This window comes from Cervus canadensis, chromosome 4 (assembly GCF_019320065.1).
Source record: "Cervus canadensis isolate Bull #8, Minnesota chromosome 4, ASM1932006v1, whole genome shotgun sequence".
Taxonomy (NCBI): domain Eukaryota; kingdom Metazoa; phylum Chordata; class Mammalia; order Artiodactyla; family Cervidae; genus Cervus; species Cervus canadensis.
Window position 1 is genome coordinate 78,111,168 of NC_057389.1, and position 22,901 is coordinate 78,134,068.

The following is a 22,901-nucleotide window of genomic DNA, read 5'->3' on the forward strand; positions in this document are numbered from 1 at the left end:
TACTGGGACAACCCAGAGGGATGGGATGGGGAGAGCGGTGGGAGGGGGGTTTGGGATGGAGGACACATGTATACCTGTGGCTGATTCATGTCAATGTAGGGCAAAAACCACCACAGTATTGTAAAGTAATTAGCCTCCAATTAAAATAAATAAATAAATTTTTTAAAAAAAGAAATATAAAAGAAATCCAACTTGAGAATAAAGAAGACCTAAGATTGCAGCTATGAAATTAAAAGACGCTTACTCCTTGGAAGGAAAGTTATGACCAACCTAGACAGCATATTAAAAAGCAGAGACATTACTTTGCCAACAAAGGTCCGTCTAGTCAAGGCTATAGTTTTTCCAGTGGTCATGTACGGGATGTGAGAGTTGGACTGTGAAGAAAGTTGAGCACCGAAGAATTGATGCTTTTGAACTGTGTTGTTGGAGAAGACTTGAGAGTCCCTTGGACTGCAAGGAGATCCAACCAGTCCATCCTAAAGGAGATCAGTCCTGAGTGTTCATCGGAAGGACTGATATTGAAGCTGAAACTCCAATACTTTGGCCACCTCATGCGAATAGTTGACTCACTGGAAAAGGCCCTGATGTTGGGAAGGACTGGGAGCAGGAGGATAAGGGGCCAACAGAGGATGAGATGGTTGGATGGCATCACCAACTCGATGGACATGGGTTTGGGTGGACTCCAGGAGCTGGTGATGGACAGGGAGACCTGGCATGCTGTGGTTCATGGGGTCGCAGAGAGTCAGACACGACTGAGTGACTGAACTGCGTTGGAATCTCAGTCCTTTAATAACCATGTAACCTTGAGCAAATTCCCTAAGCATTACAATTAACTAAGATAGTGCACAAAAATTACTTCGTATAATAGCTGATGTATCATAAGATTCATATAAATATCAACAACCTATCAATTATCATCAGATGGGTTACCAATAATTTAGATTATCATAAAAATCAATTTCCAATTGACATTCCTTCTTAGAATTTTTAACTCAGTTTACATTAAGTTAAGCAGAACAAAACTGGGGATGTAATAATTTATTATTTATTATTTTAGGGTAAGTCATGCTGTGACTAATTTATATCCTTATTCTGGTCCATGAGAGTAGATATTTTCCAGATGACCACAAAATTGCATAAAATTATAATCAAATAAGCAACTTTCTTATTTATGAAAAGAGGGTCTGTGGTTAGGCCTTTTATAATATTTGGCAAGAATTTAATTTTTTAAGATGTAATATCTATAGATTGTTCAGTAGGGAGGAATTTCTGAGGTGTTTTAATGTAATTTATTAACTAATCTTACAAAGGAGGAATGAGACATGACTCTACAGCCACTCAGCTAGGGAGTGGTAGGGAAGTCAAGTCTTGCATTTCCTCAACCAGGCAAGGTCTTTCCATGGGCTATTTTTGCTATTCTTTCCACTGGGCTATGCCTCTGGCATAGAGGCAAGCACTCTATCCATTCTGTTGCTATAATACTGGTGGGAATATGGGGCAGTCAAAGCAGCCTCCAGCAGACAATTCATGCTCAGATAAGGATGTTAGTTACATGAAGAAAACAGACTCAGATGATTAATTGGTGCTCAAGTGAATGGTGAATACATGAGAGGATTGGGTGAGGTTTTGATACTTGGTTTAGCATTAACTGAGAGAATTAAGAGGGATTAAATTATTAAAAACTTTATGATATCCCTTGCTTTATTTTCATAGCATTGCCATGTATATCTTTGATGTCTCTCTTAAGCCTGTTCAGGATGTATTTGCCTGTGGGATTTTAAAGATATATGAAATAAGAATTACCCTGAAGCAATGACGGGAAGGACACTAACACGGTGACAATATACTCATCCTCCTTCTTCCTATCAAAATTATCTTTCACATAGTCAAGTACCTAATGCGGGTACTTGACTCTTTTCATCAAAGAAATCATGTCTTTCTAACTCTAAATGTAGGTAAGAGGATATTGAGAGGAACTTTTCCTGTTGCCCCAGAATCAATGATCTGAGGCCAGAATTGAGGTCAAAAAGTATGCAGAACCCCACATTTTAAAGAGAGGACCCCAAAATTATAGCAGGACAATCTGTCTGAGGTTTATAAAGAAGGGAATAAAACTAGTGTTAGTCCTAACACCTACTACCCCTATCTTTCACCTCACCCTTCCTCACCCTCACCCTTGGCTGAGGTATGGGTTAAGAACAGAATGACTGGAGTCTTCAGGAACAGGGGTTGAAGGCAAGATCTTACTTTCCTCTTTTCTGACAAAATGAAGTGTGTATGTGTTGTGGATGGGGTGAGGGGGCATCTCACTGGATGCCAGTGAGAAAAGGAACCAGCATCTTACTCCCAGGTGGATCCTTGAAAAACTCTAAAACATGCAAATTCACCTATGCTCTGAGCAACATATAGTGAAGAAGTTAATGTATGTACCTGACACGTGTCCCTGAAATTTGGGGAGGGTGAGGAGGGGGCAACATCTAAAGACATAGAGGCAGGTGTCTGCTTTTCTCCAAGGCAGGAGGTTGCCAGAGCTGGTCTGAGCCAGGCTAGAATAGAGACCATGCTACTGTGTGCCTGGGAAGAAGTTGATGGAGACCACCATTTCAGGGTCTTACATCTTGTGGAGGGTGCCATAAATCACCTCCAAGTTTCTGAGAAAGCTCCCAGATGTTCCAGATAAAGTAAGCTACCAAAAGTTGCCAGGTGAAGAGAAAATTCTGCTTGGAAGAGAGGCTTGGGGTATTGACCACTTTGATGTTTGTTTCATTGCTAAGTCACATCTGACTCTTTTGCGACCCCATGAACTGTAGACGGCCAGACCTCTGGCCATGGGATTTTCCAAGCAAGAATCCTGGAGTGGGTTGCCATTTCCTTTTCCAGGGGATCTTTCTGATTCAGGGATCGAGCTCAACATCTCTTGCGCTGCAGGTGGACTTTACCACTGAGCCACCAGAGAAGCCCCATTGACTACTCAGCAGGGTTAAAACAATATAGGGCTGCCTCTATCTTTGTGAGTCCTTGATAATAGAGTGGAATGGATGGGAAGCTGTCCCCTCCAATGTAAACAAACACATTATCTCTGCTAAGTCAATCTCCATAGCCGAGGATGGCTGCAGAGTTGAAAGTGAACTGAACCAAAACATGACTAGTCAAAGAGGATGCTAGGGGGATTTTGCTACTTCCCTGGAACTAACTCTCTGCAGCATGTATTAGGCTTATGTGTTTTCCAAACAGGCACATTCTAAAGATGACACTTTGTAAAGAAAGACACCTACATAGGACATTAGACACTTCCTTTAATGCTTATTAATATGTGGACCTTAGACCTGGTTCTGCCAGCCCCTACTACAATTTCCCACCTGCATTCCCTCCCCAATTCAAAGAAAACTGAACAGAGGAGTCAGTCAAGAAGTCTAAGCCATATGGGGAGAACTGTGTTCACTGTGATATGCCACTTTTGCCATGCTCTGAAGCCAAGAAAGTAAGGGGGGAACTCCAAAAGAGTTACCTATAGAGATGAGAGCAATGACAGAAATTGGGAAATGGCATTGTGTCCAAATGGCATCCTCATTTGGACATCTGCTTTCAGTCAATGGACCTGCTAATCTAGCCCTGGGTCTGTGTGATGAGAGAAGATAAGCACTGGAAAGAAATGGCAAAGAATTGTCCTATACACATGCCTTTTGCTAAAACAGCAAGATCCATGCATTTCTGGAGCTTAAACTGGACTCTACAGAGGGCGCCTACTATTTTGCCTTCCTGCTGTTAATCCATATGAGACTTGCCCACTGAGCAAGGGGACCCCAACAGCAACAGACTCTGCGGTGGAGCCGAGAGACAAGGAAGAGGTTGCCTGAAACCAGATGTCCAAAATCAGGCAACAGTGCAGTGGGAAGGCACTGCAGCCATCCCCCCGCCCCATAGAATTCACACCTGCTCCCCATGAGAGAGCCAGCACTTGAAATCTTAACATGGTAAGACATAGACACCGCAGAGAGCCTGCAATGCCAGTCACTGAGTGCAGAGACAACGGTCTCTTTTCTCTCCCTGTTTTTGCCCCAACCCACAGGAGAAACTAGGCCTGGAAGAGGCAGGGAGATGTCTCTAGGCAAGATCACCTCTTCCCATCTATTCAAGCTGCCGGGGTCCCAGGCTCTGCCTGTTCTAAAGGGAAGAGAGAAGATTAAGTCAAGTTTCAGACTGATCCAGACTTCGTAATGTTCATTTATGGGTTAGACAAGGGAGATTTGATGAAGTAGTTGAAAACAGGGAATGAAGGAAAAAATATTTCATATTATATGGCTCAGAGAATTATTCTCTTTAATAGGCCTTTAAAAAACACATAAACTTATTTTTTAGGATAGTTTTAGATTTATAGCAAAACTGAGTAGACTATAAAGAGTTCCTATATGCCCCTCCCTTTATACAGGGAGGGTCTCCCCGACGCGCATCAACATTCCACACTGGAGTTTGTTTGTTACAGCCTATGAGCCTACACTGACACATCATTAACATCAAAGTTCAGAGTTCATTATAATCAAAAATTCATTATCAATCCTGGTTTACACCGAGATTCAGACTTGTTATATGTTGTATGCGTGCATTCCAAGTTGCTTCAATCATGGCTGACTCTATGTGACCCTAGGGACTGCAGCCTACCAGGCTCCTCTGTCCATGGGATTTTCCAGGCAAGAATACTGGAGTGGGTTGGCATGCCCTTCTCCAGGGAATCTTCCTGACCCAGGGATCAACCCATGTCTCTTACGTCTACCGGCATTGGCAGGCGGGTTCTTTAACACTAGTGCCACCTGGGAAGCCCTGTATGTTGTATGGGTCTTAATAAATGTATAATGACATGTGAATATGCTTATAGTATCATACAGAAGAGTTTTATTGCCCTAAAAATTCCATGATTGCCACCTGCAATGTACCTTTTATATATGTATTTTATCTGGAATAGTAATGGCTCATTTTTGGTTTACATACTCTTAACCTTCCCACACTAGTGAATAAGAATAATCTGTAATCATATCTTACCATTTGATGGTTGATGAATAAGCAATATTTTATCATTTTCATGATTGTTTATTCCATTTTCTCACTATAATGTTCCTCCTCTCAGGGTATTTTAGTCTGCATAAACAGGGTCTGCCAATATATTAATAACACATCCAATGAAATCCCTGCAGACCATTTGGTCCATGCCAAAACGTTCTTGCAATTTAGACCTGTTCAAACGTTCACAAGCATATTTGGCCCATGCCAAATGGTTTTGGACTGGACCAAGTATCAAAACCTTTCAGCATGGACCAAATGACTTATGGAGCTTTTCAATAGGACCAAATGCCTGCTAACCAATAAAATAAAACAGAACCAACAGCCCAACAGCGTCTCTACACCTTTTTAATGGGGCTTCTCTGGGGGCTCAGTTGTAAAGAATCCACCTGCAATGCAGGAGATGCAGGTTCAATCCCTGGGTCAGTAAGATTCCCTGGAGGAGGAAATGGCAACCCATTCCAGTATTCTTGCCTACAGAATCCCATGGCAGAAGAGTCTGGTGGGCTGCATATAGTCCATGGGGTTGCAAAGAGTCTGACATGACTGAAGTGACTTAACACACACACACCACACACACACCTTTTAAATAAGGCATTCACTTAGAATACTCTATTCTTTGAAGCGGTTGATATTATCATCATTTTACAACTGAAATGAAGAGCATAAGCATGCCCTGAATGTTAAATGCCACATATTCAGTTGGCGGAATACTATCATTAAGTAAAAATAAGCATCTCTTGCTTAACAAAAGTAGTTCTAGAAAAACAAAAGACATTTTTTTTTCCCTAAAGATGCTGATCAGGAGCATATTTCCTTTTCTTTTTAGTGGAAAAAAATTATAATTCATCATATTCTGATATGAAGTCCCCTACTAATGTCCTAAAAGGTAGTTAAAATATAGCCAATTACCTGTGTACATAAGCAACAAATTATCACATTAGGATACAGCATTCTTAAAAAATTACTTTCTGATCACTGAAAAATTAATGCTGTTAACCAGGAGTTGTTACTATGCAATAATTTAGCATGTTTTTCAAATATTCTACACAAGATTGTGATGTCTAACAATTGAATCTCAAATAGAATTTGAGACCATTCCAGTATATCATTTAATTCAATATGATTTGCTAAGTTTTAGATTTATAAATAAAACTTTTTAAACAAACATGGGTTGAGAAGTATTTTATTAAGAAATACTTAAGTTCTGTGAAGTTTGGTTACTGAAAACAATGAGGCATTGTACCAGGCAACAAGCCAGGAGACATTCTGCAAGGTATGCTTGAATATTCATATACTATGTTGAATATATGAATATTCAGTAAGCCAAATCCCAAATAGCTATGGGAAAGTGCAAACTAAAAGATGAATTATTAGGAGCCACTACTAATGGAACTGTAATATAAAAATCACATTCATGGTGGATTTTTAAGTAGAATGAAATTCCAAGGAAATGTGTCATTCTGTGTACATACAAGTTTTTAGCAACAGATCTACCAGGTTTGAGATATTTACTTTGAATGCTTTATGGTAAGTAAAATTATCAGCTTTCCTGTCTTCAGGTACTATTCCTGTAGTGAAGTAAAGGGTTGGACAACTGTTGTTTCTGAACAGGGATAATGAGTTTCAGGGACTTTCCTGGGTCTGGAGTGTGTTAGTCACTCAATTGTATCCGACTCTTTGTGACTCCATGGACTATAGCCCACCAGGCTCCTCTGTCCATGAGATTCTCGAGACAAGAATATTGGAATAGATTGCCATTTCCCTTCTCCAGGGGATCTTCTCAGCCCAGAAATTGAACCCAGGTCTTGTGCATTGTAGATGGATTCTTTACTGTCTGAATTACCAGGGAAGCACCTTGGGTCTGAAACTTTTTCTTAAAAATACTTGAATTAAGTAACTTTTGTCATATTGCTTCTCAAAAAATTTGTACTTTAGTAAAAATTACCAACAAAGTATGGGATTTCACTTATTTCATTCTTTTTTCATCTTTGCCTATGGAAAGGTATAAAATGTAAACATTTCTGACCTTGCATTTCTTAATTCACAGCAAGGCTGATCATTTTCTTCATGAGCCAGCTAAACATCTTTTCTAGGAATCTGGACCTGACAGAAGCAGAAGATATTAAGAGGAGGTGGCAAGAATACACAGATCTTCATGACCCAGACAATCACGATGGTGTGATCACTCACCTAGAGCCAGACGTCCTGGAATGGGAAGTCAAGTGGGCCGTAGGAAGCATCACTATGAACAAAGTAAGCGGAGGTGATGGAATTCCAGTTGAGCTATTTCAAATCCTAAAAGATGATGCTGTGAAAGTGCTGCACTCAATATGCCAGCAAATTTGGAAAATGCAGCAGCGGCCACAAGACTGGAAAGTTCAGGTTTCATTCCAATCCCAAAGAAAGGCAATGTCAAAGAATGCTCAAACTACCACACAATTGCACTCATCTCACATGCTAGTAAAGTAATGCTCAAAATTCTCCAAGCCAGGCTTCAACAATACATGAACTGTGAACTTCCAGATGTTCAAGCTGGTTTTAGAAAAGGCAGAGGAACCAGAGATCAAATTGCCAACATCTGCTGGATCATCAAAAAAGCAAGAAAGTTCCAGAATAACATCTATTTCTGCTTTATTGACTATGCCAAAGCCTTTGACTGTGTGGACCACAACAAACTGTGGAAAATTCTTCAAGACATGGGAATACCAAACCACCTGACCTGCCTCTTGAGAAATCTGTAGGCAGGTCAGGAAGCAACAGTTAGAACTGGACATGGAACAACAGACTGGTTCCAAATTGGAAAAGGAGTACTTCAAGGCTGTACATTGTCACCCTGCTTATTTAACTTATATGCAGATTACATCATGAGAAATGCTGGGCTGGATGAAGCACAAGCTGGAATCAAGATTGCCGGGAGAAATATCAATAACCTCAGATATGCAGATGGCACCACCCTTATGGCAGAAAGTAAAGAAGAACTAAAGAGCCTCTTGATGAAAGTGAAAAGAGGAGAGTGAAAAAGTTGGCTTAAAGCTCAACATTCAGAAAACTAAGATCATGGCATCTGGTCCCATCACTTCATGGCAAATAGATGGGGAAACAGTGGAAACAGTGGCAGACTTTATTTTTTGGGCTCCAAAATCACTGCAGATGGTGACTGCAGCCATGAAATTAAAAGACGCTTACTCCTTGGAAGGAAAGTTATGACCAACCTAGATAGCATATTAAAAAGCAGAGACATTACTTTGCCAACAAAGGTCCGTCTGGTCAAGGCTATGGTTTTTCCAGTAGTCATGTATGGATGTGAGAGTTGGACTATAAAGAAAGCTGAGCACCAAAGAATTGATGCTTTTGAACTGTGGTGTTGGAGAAGACACTTGAGAGTCCCTTGGACTGCAAGGAGACCCAGCCAGTCCATCCTAAAGAAATCAGTCCTGAATATTCATTGGAAGGATTGATGCTGAAGCTGAAACTCCAATACTTTGACCACCTGATAAGAAATGACTCATTTGAAAAGATCCTGATGCTGGGAAAGATTGAAGGCAGGAGGAGAAGGGGACGACAGAGGATGAGATGGTTGGAAGGCATCACTGACTCAATGGACATGAGTTTGAGTGAACTCTGGGAGTTGGTGATGGACAGGGAGGCCTGGCCTGCTGCAGTCTATGGGGTCGAAAACAGTCAGACACAACTGAGTGACTGAACTGAACTGACTGAGGAATCTGCCTTAAAATTTTTTTTAGTCCATTTTTCTTCAGGACATTCATCTTTTTATTAGTAATTTGTTGTTGCTCTGTAGTTGTTAAGTCATGTCTGACTCTTGTGACTCCATGGACTGTACCCTGCCAGGATCCTTTGTCCATGGGATTTCAGGCAAGCACATTGGATTGGGTTGCCATTTCCTTTTGTAGGGGATCTTCCTGACCCAGATCAAACCTGCATATCTTGTCTAGGCATTTCTTTACCACTGAGCCACCAAGGAAGCCCTGCTAATTTGTAGCAATTTATTATATATTGAGAATATCAACACTTTTCCTAGGATATATATTGCAAATATTCTCCCAAGTTTTTTTTTTTTTTCTTTTAATGAGTTGATCATTTTAAGTACTTCTGAAGATAAAACTTTCAAATTCATACTTGGTTAACTCTAATAGATTTCAGATTAAACAGCCCTTTCCTCTCAAGATTGCATAAATATTTACCTGTATTTTCCTACAATTCCTTTTTTTAAAATATTTAAATGTAATAGAAAATTATTTTGGTTTAAGTTATGAAGTAAGGATATTGATTGATTGATTTCCAAATGATGAGAATTATCTAGCAAACTTCATTGAATAATCCTCTTTTCCCTAAACTTTTTTGAAGTACTGCTCCCACTCTCCCATCTTTGTTATTGCTATTTATATATTTTGGTCTATTTCTATTTTTTTTTAAATTTTTTCCATTGAACTCTCTTACTCCTTCTTGTTCTAGGGCCACTCTCTTCTGATTACTATGTCCTTAGGATTTACCTATTCAGATTTGCAACTGCCCTTAGGTCAATTTTAGTCATTCATATTTTCTCAGAAAATCAGTCATTTAATTCAAGAATTTTAAGTTTATCAGAGGACAAGTATGACATTTCTACTATGTCTGTGGTTTTCTTTACATTACATATTTCTCTCTTCATCTCCTTTTAATTAGCCTGGACTATATTTGATTCCATTACTAGGCTTTTTAAAGTTCTTAGATTTACTTTTTAAATCTTTTTCCTCTTTTCAAATTAATTATTTTAATCTTTAAAAAATATTTTGGTTTACTATTTTTCTTTCCTTTATTTAGTCCACTTTTATTGCTATTGGCTTTAACTGGGTGTTGCTGATTTTCTTATTTCTTGAATCAATGCCTAGTTTGCTTTTATATTGTTTAATAATAAAAGCCCTTAATGCTATGAGTTTTTCTAAGTAGAGATTTGGTTATAGCCCAGAATTTAGTAAGTAGTGTTTCATATTTATTTATTTGTAAATAGTCTTTAATGGCAATTCTGGCCAGCTCTTTCACTCAAAAGTTGCTTAAGAAAGTAACTAAATTTATAATGAAGGAGGGAAGGCTAACCATTTGGAGAATATAATGGAAATTTCCTTATGACCAACTGTATTGTCAGCTTTTATAACTGTTTCATGAGGACTGGAAGACAAAATTATATTCTTTATTTTTTGGACATAAAGTTTTAAGTATTGCTGGAAAATTAATAATATCATTACTGACTCTCTGTATATTTACAGTCTCTATATTCTTTTGTGATCTCTCAAAGATTAGGAGTAGTATGTTGATATTTTTTCATATCATCATGATTAATTTACTTTAATAAGAGGGACTAAACATTTAAAAGTAAAAATCAGGACTTTCTTTATGGTGTAGTGGATAAGAATCCACCTGCCAAAGCAGGAGTGTGGGTTTGATCCCTGGTTTGGGAAGATTCCACATGGCGAGGAGCAATTAAGCCTGTGCATCACAACTATTGAGACCAAGCTCCAGAACTTGTGAGCCACAACTACTGAGCCCACATGCTGCAATTACTGAAGCCGGTGTGCTTTAGGGCCCACAAGCCAGAACTAATGAGCCCTGTGCCACAACCACTGAAGCCTGCGCTCTGGAGCTAGCAAGTCACGACCACTGAGCCCGCGTTCTGCAACTACGGAAGCTGGTGTGCCTAGGGCCTGTGCTCCACAACAAGAGAAGCCACCACAACGAGAAGCCTGTGAACTGTGATGAAGAGTAGCCCCTGCTCATTGCAACTAGAGGAAACCTGTGCAAACAATGAAGACCCAGTGCAACCAAAAATAAAATAAGTAAAATTTTAAAAAGATCAAGTAAAAATAACAACTGAGAGAAATACAAAGAACAAAAACTTTAATGGAAGATATTTTTATAATTTTGCTGAAAGAAATATTTTCTAATTAGAATCAAGGTATGAAGAGCAGAGACTATTAAAATATATTAACATATTTAAATACAGAATTTAACAATTTTTTTATGGTAAAAGACACCATAGACAAAGTTTTTAAAAATGGCAAACATTTGCAACCAATGAAGTAATAATCCCAAGCAGATATGTTCTCTTTTCTGAAAAAAATTCAGAAAAAAATGACATATAAAGAATCGAAAATGTTTATAAAAATAAGCATCAGGACCCTAAACTTTATTCCTCATTTATTTCACCACCATTTGTGAGTAGACAGTCTCTGTTAGCACTGAGACCACCATGACCTCAAGTCCCTTCTGAACTGGATGGTCAAAGCCTATTTCTTTCCATTGGCTTCCATCCCTTGTATAACGTCTCCTGCAATTCTGTTCACAACTCATTGTGAATAACAACTAGTGTCTAATGCAAACAGAACTCCCCCTCCTCAAAATAATGAGCATGAGCAGGCCTGTGAAGCAGCCTAGCATGAGACCTTTCCTCAGTAGAGCCTTCTTAAACCCACTAGTGACTCATCAGTCTGACTAGACTACTTGCATCCTCCCTCTCAGGGGCTTAAAACCCAAGACAGGAGAGAGGGTCACCAACAAAAGAGAAAAGCAAAAGACACGAGCCACATAGAGGAAAGTCAGTAAGCAAACATTGTAAGGCTGCAGAAATCATAAATCAAAAAGAAACCGTGAAGTAAAAAGCTGAGTAAGAAGAAATGATCAAAGAAATAAAAGTGAAATACAGTTACCTCTGAAGGAAAGAGAGAGGAACTTAGTAATGCACAAAGCAGGACAGATAAAGTAGAAGGACACAGTTGTCCTCTGAGACATCAAGAGCTTCTCTTTTCCCTGGCAGGATGAGTGAGATTCTGCTTCCTTGGGGTCTGTCTTTTCAGCTGTAGAATATCATCTCATGTTCTCTGTTCTTCAGGTATCCTTTACAATAAATCTCTCATCAAGAGATACCCTGAGCTATTTTCACAGCCTTTTAATCTGAAAGATCCTAACTGGCACTACTTCTTTGAGTCACAACAATTGGTGGCATTCTAATTTCATAGTGCATTTTCCAAGAATGCCATGAGCCTGCTGAACATCTCCGCTCCATAGCCATACTTTCCCTCCCATGAAATGTGCCAAATAATTGATGACTTCTTTACTCCAGAACTGTTAATGCTCCCTGCAATCATCAGGATAAATACTTTGTTAATAATTTGTATTTATAGAACATCTGCCTCCCAAAGAGCTTAAAGCTGTTTACAAACATCATCTCATTAATCCTGATAGCAACTCCTTTTTTCTTTTTTTAATAAGGTAGGAACATGTAGCGGCTAATGGGTACTGTCATCTCCATTTGACTCATGGGAAAGCTGAAACCGGGGGAACAGTTACTTTTTCAAGGTCAGGCAATAATCTGAGAACTAGCACAGAAATACAATCTGGAATTTCTGCCTTCTTGTACTTTATTTCTTCCTAAGAAACCTCTCTCATTTCAGTTCACGCACGTACTCATTGGAATGCTCCAACATAAATTTTTTAATATAGTTGTCTCTACAGAGGGTAAGAAAGAATCCCATAAACTCTAGTAGGAAAACTTACTGGGCTCCAGCTTAACTTTTCAAGAGGTTATCACTATAGTCAGAGGCATGAAGAATGATTAAATTTAAGAATTAGAAAGCATTTTTTCCTGCCATTTTTAAGCCAGTAAAGTGAGTTTCTGCTTAGTTCTGAATGTGTTCCTTCTCCATACTAGAAATAGAAAACCAACTTCAAGATGACAAAAGTAAAAGTAATAAGCATTTTTTTAAGAAGGATGCAAAGTAATGGCACCTCAATAACATTATATACCAAATAATTGCTATATCCTAGGCATATATGTGTATTATGTCATTGTAACCCTATGAAGGTGACATTGTTATTAATCTATTTCACTAGTGAGAAAGCTGAGACGCCAGGCAGTTAAACAAATGGAGGAAGCTGAGAGATTTTTTTTTTTTTAGTTTATTTATTTATTTATTTTTACTTTATGATTTTTATTTTTTGTGGACTCTAAAGAAACAAAACCCCAAGCTCATTGATACAGGGACCAGACTGGTGGTTGCCAGAGACACAAGGTTTGAGGTTAGACAAAACGGGTGAAGGAGGTCAAAAGGTTAAAAAAAATTAAGTTTTCTTCCCTATTTACATAAATAAAAATCTATGGCTGAAATTACAAAATACATATTTATATATAGCACAGGTTTAACAACCATACACCATACAGGCAAGTAGAGTGGCTGCTACAAATACTCAATAAAATGTCTCATTCAATAAAGGACAAACATTTGTATATGTTTCAGAAAGTCATCTCCATATAAAGATGACAAAGTTATTTTCCAAAATTGAAGGATAATAATTGCTTTACAGAACTGTGTTGGTTTCTGCCTAACATTAACGTGAATCAGCCAGAGGTATCCATATGTCGCCTCCCTCCTGAACCTCCCTCCCACCTCCCTCCCCATCCCACCCCTTAGGTTGTCGCAGAACCCCAGTTTGAGTTCCCTGAGTCATGGAACAAATTCCCATTGGTTATTTCACATATGGTAGTTAAGTTTCCCTGTTACTCTAGCTGAGTTTATAGCGCCTTTGTCTCTGCTTCTCTTACCTGTGCTTTTATAACACCATACAACTCCTCCAAATAACAGTAATAGTTGCTGCTTTTGCTGTTTTGAATGGTGTGATCCTATAATCAGAGAGCCAGATGACTATAGTGTGATGCAGCCACAATAGCTTGTGCTTTCTGTCAGTTACGGGAAAAAATCTAAGGAATGCTATTAAACAATAGTCTGATGCTGCAAATCTTTCCACACAATTTGCAAACTTAGACTCTAAAATACAATTTAGCTGAAAGTTCACCATCAAGGCAACTCTACACCAAGATGGCAAGGTTAACAACATCAAGAAAAATGTAAATTTTTCCATCTGATTACTTGTCACTAATGAAGTAAGACTGGGTCCAGATTTTACTGCAACTACACAGATCCAAATGAAAATTCCATAAAACACTTAGAATATATTATAGGAATGCATGTGTAAATATCTATTAAAAAATTTCAACTCAACAGCTATACAGATGATTAAAACCATCAGGAGGGTCTTCAAAAAATTTCTTAAAGCAGGAGATCTTCATTTAAATCACAGCTTGCTATGGGCAGAGTAAGCCTAAAGGACTAAAATAATAGCTATGAAATAATATAGCTAACATTTACCAAGTATTTATAATGTGGTAGTCACAGCGCTTTACATTTATGTTTGTTTAATCTTCACTGTCAAATAGGTGCAAGTATTATTCCCATTTTACAGATAAAGAAACTAAGGACTAATGAAGTTAAGTATCCTGTCAGTCCTGGGATACTAAACCCAGCAATTTCACTTAAGCACCTGATACTTGTGTATTAGCTTCCACTTGTGTTTGGGAAGCGCACAGCATATTTATGAAAATGTTTTTTACTTAATGCAGAGCTTCCCTTGTGGCTCATATGATAAAAAAAAATCCGCCTACAATGCAGAAGGTCTGAGTTCAATCCTTGGGTTGGGAAGATCCCCTGGAGAAGGGAATGGCTACCCATTCCAGTATTCCTGCCTTGAGAATTCCATGGACAAAAGGAGCCTGATGGGGTTGAATAGGCATTCTTATTTTGTGAATAAATGAATAGTGAATAAAACAGTATGATCATTGGAAATGCAGAAGTAACTGTTTATATTGTGCAGTCCTGAAGAAGAAGCACAATATTCAATGATACACTAATCAACAAAGCTATACTTAAAATAGATAACCAATAGGGACCTACTGAATAGCATAGGGAGCTCTGCTCAATATTCTGTAATAACATATATGGGACAATAACTTGAAAAAAGATTATATATATAGATAGATAGATAGATAGATAGATACACACACATATATATATTGGCTTCCCTGGTGGCTCAGATGCTACAGAATCTGCCTGCAATGCAGGAGGCCTGAGTTCACTCTCGGGGTCAGAAAGATCCCCTGGAGAAGGGAATGGCAACCCACTCCAATATTCTTGTCTGGAGAATTCCATGGACAGAGGAGCTTGGCAAGTTACATATAGTTCATGGGGTTGCAAAGAGTAGGACACGACTGAGTGACTAACACTTAACCTGTATATATATAACTGAATCACTTTGTTGTACACCTAAAGCTAACTCAACATTGTTAACCAACTCTACTCCAATACGAAATAAAAATTTTAAAATATTCTAAAAAGATATAGCAGTCAACATAAAAGAACCAAGTCAAATGGCCTTGAGAGGCACAGACCTATGGTGAACATGAGAAAAACTGTCTATCATCATTTTCTTTCATATGACCTCTGTAGCACAGACTAAATCAAGGAAACAAGTTGCTTTTCCCAGTACCAAAGATAGAAGAAAACTAGCTCTTTTGAGTTTCCTAAGGTTCTCATTCCACTTAAAACCCATCTAGTGGCCTATATGGAGAAGGCAATGGCAACCCACTCCAGTCCTCTTGCCTGGAGAATCCCATGGGCAGAAGAGCCTGGTAGGCTGCAGTCCATGGGGTCACTAAGAGTTGGACACGACTGAGCAACTTCACTTTCACTTTTCACTTTCACGCATTGGAGAAGGAAATGGCAACCCACTCCAGGGTTCTTGTCTGGAGAATCCCAGGGATGGGGAAGCCTGGTGGGCTGCTGTCTATGGGGTCACACAGAGTCGGACACGACTGAAGCGACTTAGCAGCAGCAGCAGCAGTGCCCTATATCCATCTGACCTGAAGGAGGTCATGTTTTCTTACTCATGTAAGATGATGGGATAGCCAAAGATGAAACATTGCTGATGACTTTAAGTATTTTCCTTTTGCTTTAAACAATTAAATATTTCAAATATATGATATATTATAATAAATTAAAGAACTACATCCCAGCCACCTCACCACCATTCAGATTTAACAAATGTATTCATTTCACACTAACCTTTTCTCCTAGAAAGAGAAGGTTTCTAATAAAGTCCCATCATCCCTATTTCCTCTCCCTCTTTCTGAAATAAACCACTACTGTAAAAGTTGCATGTGCTCCTCACAGTGATGTTTTCATATTGTTGCTATACCTATAGTATCAATATGTATTATTGTTGTGTATTCATAAAGTTTACACCAATTGCCTTCAATTTATCCTTCTATAACCTGAATTTTTTACTCAGCCTTTTTTTATTGCAGCAAAATAAACCTAAGACAAAATTTACCATTTTAACTACCTTTAATTGTACAGTTCAGAGTCACGAAATACATCCACATCATTATACAACTATCACCACCATCCATCTCCAAAACTTTTTCATCTTTCCAAACTGATTCTCTGTACCCATTAAACAACAACATTCTATTACAACCTTCCTCACAAATCCTGGCAACCATATTCCACTCTCTGCTTCTATGAATTTGATTTCCCTAGGAATAGCATATAAGTGGAATTATACAGTATTCATCTTTTTGTGACTAGCTTATTTCACTCAGTATAACATCTTCAAGATTCATCCACACTGTAGCATGGGTCAGAATCCCTTCCTTTTTAAGACTGAACACGACTCCATTATATGTATATATCACAAAGATTTGTTTATCCATTAATCTATGAAAGGACACTTGAGTTTCTTCCAGCTTTTGACTATTGTGAATAATGCTGCTAATAGGTATAGAAATATCTGTTCAATTCTCTGCTTTCATTTCTTTTGGGTATATCACCAGAAGTGGAATTGTTGGATCTGGATCATAAGATAATTCTAGGTATAATGTATCAGAATTCTCCAGATAAACATAACCAAAGGATAAATGGATAGGTAGATAGATAGATATAAGAGGAGATTTATTATAGGAACTGGCTTACATGATTGCAGAGGCCAAGATACCCCATTGGTCTGTCATCTGCAACATGGAAAAATAGGAAAGCCAATGGTGTAATTCACTCTGAGACTCAAAACTCCCAAGTCAGGGAGCCAATGAGGTGAGTCCCAGTCTGAGTCCAAAGGTTCCAGAACTAGAAGTGCTAATGTTTGAAGGAAAGAGAAGATTAATGTCCCAGATCAAACAAATAAAGCCAATTCTCCCTTCTTCCAACTCTTTCTCCTATTCAGCCTTCAATAGACTAGATGATGCCCATCCACGTTGGTGAGAGCCATCTTCTTTCCTTGATCAACCAATTCAAACGCCAAGCTCTTTCAGAAACAACCTCACCAACACACCCAGAAATAATGTTTTACCAGGTATCTGGGCATCCTTCAGCTTGGTCAACTTGACACATCAAATTAACTATCACATTTAATTTTGGAGGAACCCCCACACTGTCTTCCACAGCAGCAATACCATTTTACATTCCTGCCAGCAATGCACAGTAGCTCCAATTCCTGCACATCCCTTACCAATATTTTCATCTTTGTTCTTGAGATTTACCCTTAACAATACAGGTAGATTTAATTCATCCATCTTACCTATGGTATACTTTCCTGCTATGACTACGCTGTAATTCATTATCTATCCACCAAGAATAGCATCTGGGTCCTTTCTTATCTTGTTATTATTATACTCAATGCCATATTGAACATTTCTATATATTTCTCTGTTCACAAGTGCAACAGTTTCTCTGGGCTACATAATCAGGAGTGGAGTTTCTGAATCACAGGTCATATGTAATTCAAACCTTAATATGTATTGCCAAAATTCTCATCAAAGAAGTGTTTCCCTATTTACACTCCCACCTGTTAACTCCACACCCTTGACACAATAATTGGTATTCACATAATTCACATGGCACTTCTCAGCATTTAGAACAGGAAGGAATTCTGTGTCTGCTCAGTCTTCAAGTTTACAATGATTTTTTCTGTTAGTGCTTTTTCATTTTCATTTTACCTCTTCCCTGCCCCACACACCCCCTATCGCTGGAGAAAGTCCTTTTTCCTTTTCGATGCCAACTTTATCGTAACACTAGTCTTGGATTTTTTTTTTTATCACTTATGAAACTGTCAGAAGTTCAACCAATAATCTCCTTCTTCACAAGAACTATAAAGTGAAATGACTTAAGGACCTCTTGGAACTTGGTAGATAGTGAACTAACACCCATGTTTCTTAGTTAGCCATTAAACCATGTTTTGGCTAAATTCTGGGGGAAAGTCCAGGGAAATGCTGTGGGAACAGAAAAGAAGTGTCTGGGTATGACTGGAAACATCCTTTTTCTTACACATTCAGGAGTGGGACTGGGGTGAGGCAAATGAAACACACAGGAGCCAAATTTAAGGGACACAAAAAAAACCCAGTAATTTAAAAAGGTTTATGAAATACTTTAAGAGCAAAATTAATGTGAAAAATTCACAATAAGCAAAATATCAAAATTATAAATAAAAATAAGATCAGTATTATTATCATATCTCTAGTAATTATAGCCTTTTCAGTTTAATGGAGTAAATTTCATCTGTATATGAAGAGTATCTTTGACATTTTTTAAAAAACAAGAGTCAATTAAGGGAAAATAAAATTTACATATGTGTTTCATTTTTAAAATTCAAAATAAAATAGCTTTATACATCCTCTTGAATACAAGACTGCCAAGAGGAAAATTAGACAAGATTTGTTGCCAGTAAAATAGAGACTTATTTGAAGATTAGTATCATGGCAGCAGTTTTCTCATTTATCAACTTGAAATCAACACTGATGGCCCTTTGTAAGGTGTGGTGAACTGTATGAATTACTCATCAGTATCCTATTAAGACTTTAATTTTAATGGAGATTTTGTACAATCAAGCAAAATATAACCCACCACCATCCAAGAAAGATGTATTGGTTTGCTAGGGCTACCATCATAAAATACCACATACTGGGTGACTTAAACAATAGAAATTTATTTTCTTACAGCTTAAGAGGCTGGAGAAGGAAAGGACAGTATTCTTGCCTGGGAAATCCCATGAACAGAGGAGCCTGGCAGGCTAGAATCCACAGGGTCACAAAAGAGTCCGATAGGACTTAGCAACCAAACACCAAACAAGAGGCTAGAAGCCCAAGATCAAGGTGCTGGCAGGGTTGGTTTCCTCTGAGGCCACTTTCCTCAGCTTACAGAAGGCCAGTCTCTAACTAACTGCCTCGTCACATGGGCTTTCCTATGTGTGGACACATCTTTAGTGTGTCTCTGTGTGCCCATATTTTCTCTTTTTATAAGAACACCAGTCTTCTTAGATTAGGGTCACCCTAACAACCTTATTTTAACTGAATCACCTCTTTAATGAAAGGCTCTATTTCCACATGGGGGCTTCCCAGGTAGTGCTAGTGGTAAAAAATCTGCCTGGCAATGCACAAGATGCAAGAGACGTGGGTTCAATCCCTGGGTGGGGAAGATCCCCTGGAGTAGGAAATGGCCAACCCACTTCAGTATTCTTGCCTGGAAAATTTCATGGACAGAAGATCCTGGCGGGCTACAGTCTGGGATTGGGATTGCAAAGAGTTGGACACAACTGAGTGTGCATGCACACACACATACACATCTCCATACGGTCACATTGTGATGTACTGGACATTAAGATTTCAACATACGAACTGTTGGGGGGGACATACTTCAGCCCATAATGAGAGGGAAATAGGACATTTGCCAAATAAAGATTTTATCCCTCAGCAACCAATCAAGAGCTGAGAGAAAAAGCAAGCCCTTACTTTAAAAGAGAGATTTCCTCAGTCGTTCAACCTATTAGGATGTAACTAACATAACAGCATGCTCTGGTTCAAGATGAACAGATATAAGTTGTGAAACCTCCAAAGCCCTTTGGAACTATCACCACAATGTTGTCCAGTTCCTTGAGTAACCCATAAATCCTACTGAAAAACGTCAAAGTGAAAGTGAAAGTTGCTCAGTCGTGTCCGACTCTTGGTGAACCCATGGACTGTGCTGTCCACGGAATTCTCCAGGCCAGAATACTGGAGTGGGTAGCCTTTCCCTTCTCCAGGGTGTCTTCCCAACCAAGGATCAAACCCACATTGCAGGCGGATTCTTTACCAGCTAAGCCACAAGGCAAGTCCAAGAATACTGGAGTGGGTAGCCTATTCCTTCGCTAGTGGATCTTCCTGACCCAGGAATCGAACCAGGGTCTCCTGCATTGCAGGCGGATTCTTTACCAGCTGAGCTATTAGGGGAGCCTAGTCATTAAGGAGTAGGATAAAATGGCTAAAAAAAAATTCATGCTATCCAATTAGTCTGCCAAACACACAATATCACAACTTTGTTGTAAAAAGTAGGAGTCAGCAGGACACTGGGTTCATCCCAGGACACTGGGATGAAGTCATCCCATCAGGGACAGAACCATAGCCCCGAGTAATGCAGCCCAGTTGTAAATGACTGGGGAATTTCAATACCTAGGAGCTCAGCTTTATCTTTCTTTTCAGTATAAAGATACTCTTTCTGAGTCAAAGCTGGATACTTCTTGTGAGTCTAAAAGGTAGTCTCATAACTACCAGCTGACCTTTCTTCCAGCAAACTGAATTATATCCAAAAGATCTTGTATAGTTTATTTAAGCAGCCTTGCCTGAAAACAAATCCGATATTGAAATTGCTTCCCAAGTTTCCCAAATCTAATGGAACAAGCAGTTATTTGAGAATTCCTATTCCTCTGTTCTTTTTCTTCAAGAACATATAACCTTTATAATCTTGAACTACCACACTTGGCAAATAAGAAAAGCAACATCAGGGACAGTGGTGAACTGTGTGGGTGGACTGATTGTGCATAAACTTCTTAGCTGCCTTAGAATGATTGTATAAATCTGAAATAATAACAACTGCATTTAAAACGGTGATATGTTTCACAAAGGCAACTGCAGATAGGTAGTGTTAACAAAAGCCCTTGTCTATTATGCTATGTTTGCCTCCTGTAAAGTACTGGAATCCTGAAGTTCAAGCTTATGGGGTTTGAATTTAGATGTTGTTTGAGGGAGGGGGCATTGACTGATTTGTTGTTTCTAAAATAATATTTCTCCTTTATGTAGTGGCTGGCATCTTAATAAATGTGGACATGTCTTAACAATCAGGCAGCAAATCCTTTCCAACGTCAGCATTTGGGGATCTGCCTTATGGAAAACTGCTTTTCTTATTACCATTCCTTCTTAATGCTTAAAAAAATAAGGGAAAAAAAAACAAACCCTGGAATAATACTCCTTACTCATCTCACCTACTTGTTAATCTGGAGTTGATTAAAGAAGCATATTGTAGAAAGCATATTATAATGAGTGAATAGATATGTTTTAAAAAAAGATTTGGGGTGGGGGGAGAGGCATGACATTAAACAGTACAAATGATCCAGGCTTTTGCTCTACCAAACCTTGGGGCAATGTCTTTTCAATGTCATTCTTTAGAAAAAGTCTTTGAGACCATGCATGTCTTTTTAAATAAGGAGGGGAGAAAAAGAAAAGAAAAGAAAAAAAGAATAGGAAAAGAGAAAAAGAAAAGAAAGGAAAATGGGGTGGAAAAAAAAGCTTTTATTTTAAAAGCAAACAGCTAAGTGATTTGCTGCACACTTGCCATGAATAATAACGAGCAGATTTGTGGTGTGTTCCTCGTTTTAATTAGCACGTTGCCTTCTGCAGCAGCGCCCTGTCTTATTACACAGCACCTAGAGAGCCCCACTTGAAGCACTGCACAAAACAAGATGAGCCAAGAAGCCCCCATGAGGAGTCTTGCAGTTGATTCAGAAAACTCCCATTTTGTTCTCTCCCAACCCCCACCCTGAGTTTCATTTTTCAGAGAGCTATGATTAGCGTTTTTGTTGTTTTACTTGGCACAGAAAACAGATATCTCTGAAGCTGTATCTGAATGATGTCTTTGCAGTTCAAACTATAGTAAGAGCTCAAAAGCATTTTAAAAGGCAAGGAAAGTGCAAATGGAGCTAGTCACTCTGAAGATCTGAGGTGGGACAGAACCTGCCACATAATTTGCACTCAATAAAAGTGTTAAAATGTTCATGAAGCACTTCAGACACCAGAACAACAAAAGAGCTCCTTAAACACTTCTGTTCTGGAGTCCTTATATTTGGAAGAGATAGTAGTCTAAAGTAAGTGTCAAGGTAGCAAAGGTTAACTCTGAGTAATTTTATCATCTCTTGCAAGGGGAACTTCTCATGAAATATGTCAGGAAAAAAAAATTAAAAAGAGCAGTTGGAAAAATGAAAACCTCACAAGTCATATTCCTATCTGTAATTAAAAAGCATTAGCCACAACCGTGTCAGCAAACCCTGAAATTAGTTAAAAAGCCAAATGGCTCCTGTGTTGCTCTGTGATTCTGTTTGCCCACACACGTATCTAGTGCAGGATGTGACTTCATTTTTTGTCACCAGGAATGCTGAGCATGCTGACACACACAGCTAGGTGAGACAATCTCAAATTGTTCTAGGATTTGATTTTCATATGCATGCAACCTACAGCTGCATTTGATAGTGTACCATATTGATATGACACCTTTTCTAGAAGGTCTTTGGTGGATACATCTGCTGAACAGAACAGGAACAAAATATGTGCCTTGACTCAAACTTGTGGCAGAGAGCTATCAAAGCGGAAACGTGCTCCAAGTCATTTGCATAATATGCAGATGAAAATCTAATGAGAAAGGTATATGGACAGACTTTGCCTTGTTATCTGGCAGTGCTGTGCATAACAGTATGTGGTACCCAGACATAATCTCCTGTAATGTTATTTTGCAATTTAAATATCTTTTCCTCCTCCAAAAGAAGACACACGTCAATAAGTCCCAGACATCAATGACTGACATTTGAGATAAGATAAACTGCACAAGCCTATTCAGATCGAATCAGCCCAGTTTATTTCAGGACACAGGTCTCCAAGTTGTGTCCTA